Source organism: Dermacentor silvarum, chromosome 1 (assembly GCF_013339745.2).
Source record: "Dermacentor silvarum isolate Dsil-2018 chromosome 1, BIME_Dsil_1.4, whole genome shotgun sequence".
Classification (NCBI taxonomy): Eukaryota; Metazoa; Arthropoda; class Arachnida; order Ixodida; family Ixodidae; genus Dermacentor; species Dermacentor silvarum.
Genome location: NC_051154.1, coordinates 116410469 through 116413805, shown reverse-complemented (window position 1 = coordinate 116413805; position 3337 = coordinate 116410469). Strand labels below are relative to the sequence as shown.

Sequence of the window (3337 nt, the reverse complement as noted above, 5' to 3'; positions counted from 1 at the left end):
GTCGCCGCGGCGGCGACGCGGAGCTATATATCCCCTGGGTCGGCGCAGTGACGTCATGGCTTAGCTCCGCCTCTGGGCAGCTGCGGCAATCACTCCGCAAGGCGCGGTGACCTCATGGCTCGGCAAAGCTAAGGCGAAGCGATGCAGCGCGAGCGATGACGTTACGGCTCACGCAGCTGTGGCGAGGCTCGGCGTGGTCAGCGAAGCGTTGCTAGGCGACGCATGGTGACGTCATCGCCAGGCGGAGGTTTTGCGGCATATACTCGATGGATCATCCTCGAGCTTAAACTGCTTCGCTAGTTCACAGGGGTACGTGCCCTTTCGCTTGGACCCTTTCTGCAGTACCTCCAGGATCGTCACACAGTTTTTGTTCGCACTACGCGGCCTAACCAAGAGCTTAAGCAGCTCCGCTATACAAAAAGGCTTGGACACCACTGCCAAATGTCTTATAATGTCTGTAGCGTACTACCACGCGTGCTGCACAGCGCTCAGTAAGAGCTAAAGTGCTTATAAAAACGCAATTGGAGAAGCTCACAATAGAATATAATGAATGATTAAGTTATATTGATTGACGATGATGCTGAGTCATACTGGCGGAGGAGGAGGATAGTGATAAAAAATTCCCTGCCTTTCCACTCTGTGAAGGTGGATGACCAGCTAAGCTGTGTATATAGTGATTGACCGTTGCTCCGGTGAAACGTTCCAAGTTTGCGGGATCGGGGCAACATGGACGGTTCCTATTTCTTTTCGCCTCGCGGTCCTGGCGGGCAGCACGCTTACGCTTGGCGTCCACGGCCCGCTCATAGTCGGTGGTCTCCTTCCGCCACCGCCGCGCCCATTCCCTTTTTTGTTCATGCCGTCGTTCTTGGTAGGCACGCTGTTCTTCTTCAGATCGTACAACACGCGGCCTAACCATTCCACAGTCAGAGCAGAACTGAGGAAAGGAGCATACGTAGAGCATGATGTCAGGAGACCGAAGACACTCAGATTGGTAGGCACTGGCTTGAATACGTGGGATGGCGTACACGTGTATGGTGCGGACGTAGACATGGCCGACGTGGGTCAAAGTGTAGTATTTGTCGTTATCAGATTAATATCTGATACGGGTAGTATTGGGACGAAATATATTAAAATTATTTTTGCAAGTTGGCAGGGTACTTGAAGCGTGCTTCACCTCCAACGCGAGTCGGCCCGGTATTGCATATCTTCGAGATTTTTGGTCTACGAACATCGATCCGCCGGAAACTAGCCATATACAGCTTCGCTGTAAATATTGTGGTAGAAACCATTGAGGATGATTGTCAAAGTCAGCGATAGTTTTCTTGTGTAACCTGCTGAACATCCACATGCCATCGGTGAATTACGAAGCCTTATGGGCACATCAGTAGACACACGAAGTGGCAGTCTCGCTGTCAACCACAATGCCGAAGGATACCACGACTTCTTGTAAACGCTGCACCGCAGTTGAAATTCCGTAGCAGCCCCCACTGTCCCAAGTATCCTGGCTGCAACGTCGTTGCGATGGCTATCCAGCAAGTGGCCGCGTTCGATGCGTAGGTGTCTGTTGCCGATGGGGCACTATCGCTTTCGATATTTCAAGCTACATACCTCTTGTGTCACCTTGGCAAATCCATTCTGGGGGTGGATTGAAAAGCGGGCGAGTTGGAACCGATCCATTCTATTCTTTGGCAGCGCAGATAAAAAAAAAAACGAAACACGAGAAAGAATACAGGAAAAGCGCTGTGGGACAAGCGTCGGCACAATCCTGGGGGATTGGCCAACAATGGGAAGATACCAATATCTTACACCCAGTGCTGAAGTTATCTGTTCGAGCACATATACCGATTGGCACATACCCAGTTGTCCATTAGGCCAGACTACAGCTCAAAAGGAAGTTCTCAATTCGGGCACCTACCCCGAAGCCTACGTTGTCTGCTCGGCAAGACAGCAGCCAGCGCATACCTATAGTGGCCCAAGCTAGTAGACAACTGGAGTCACTGGCTAAGGTGCTACTGTTGATTGTGCGGGGTCGTCCAACATCAAAAGTGGCCGAATTGGCTAAAGAAAGCTATCACCTTAAAAAAAAGGGCTGCTTTTAACAGTGAAGAGAGCTGCCTTCAAACAGATATTTTAATTTCTAGTCAGCGTTGCTTTCTAATCAGCGTAACGCGCGGCGGTTGCTTAGGGGCTACTGCGTTGCGCAGCTAAGCACGAGGTCGCGGGATCGAATACCGGTCGCACCGACCGCATTGCGATGGAGCCGAAATGCAGAAACGCTCGTGTACCGTGCATCGAGCGCATCTTAAAGAACTCCAGGTGGTCAAAATTAATCCGGACTCCCCCACGACACTCTAAATATTTTTGCGCCTTTATAGGTGTATAAAGGGTGTCCGGTTGTTGCATGGCTAACACCCTCACGTTTAAGGGGTAAGATCCAATTGTTGGTGGGAACCAATGATGGCATCTTGTTTGACGACTTTTTCTTGCAAGTAAAAATGATAGCTGTGACAGGCGACATGAAAAAGTGCATTGAATATCAATAAGTTTCATATCTAGCCCTGTGAAATTCTCCTGTCGGGTATTTCAGTGCGCCCAAGGCTGCCACTATTGATTACATAGTTTTCAATTACGTCTGTTGTCATCGCACATCTGGTTAGAGCGCCGCTCTCGTCCTCTAAAATTTTTGTAAGGCCCTAACGGTTGGGGTGTTACCCGTGTGACAAGCAAACGCCCTTAAGGGTGTAAACATTGTTACACTGATATATGGCATGCCGCGTGCCGCATAATCAGATCGTGGTTTTGCACGTAAAAACCAAGAATTGTTTTTTAATCAGCATAGCCAGTGGCTAGATTGGCGAGTCGTGGTGATAGTCAAACATTGGCGTTTTTCTGCTACGAACCGGCGTCACCATGTACAGCCTCGAGTACACTTGTCTAGAGCGCAAGAGGGGTTTGCGGCAGCTCGCGTTTGCGCCATCCATTAGAGGTCGCTGGGTCGGGATATTTTCCTCAGTAATCTTTTGCCTATTGGTAAAGCACTGCGAGCCGCGCTCTACAAAACGAAAAAATCTGCTATTAGCGCTGTTAGAATAATTCCTGAGAGGCAATGAGGCACAAGGCATCGCTTTACATATTGGTAACTGATCATATTCGCCTACAATGTCACTGCTCATACTACATAAACAGTGGACCTATAACGACGACGACGACAAGAAGGCGATGTCGGCCCACGCTGTGGATCAGGGGGATCGAATGCTGAGTGAGGACATTCGTGGCACATGTTTTAAGGAAATGTGACTGACTACAGCTGATACATGGCACAAAAAACTGAATGAAG

At 49.5% G+C, this 3337-nt stretch overlaps 1 non-coding gene across 1 annotated transcript; it reads left to right on the top strand.

Annotated features, from left to right (window-relative positions):
* Positions 1-1048: 1048 nt before the first annotated feature.
* Positions 1049-1230, top strand: LOC119437907 (U2 spliceosomal RNA). The gene has a single exon (XR_005189580.1). It is a non-coding gene; the product is annotated as a U2 spliceosomal RNA (small nuclear RNA).
* The last annotated feature ends 2107 nt before the right edge of the window (positions 1231-3337 follow it).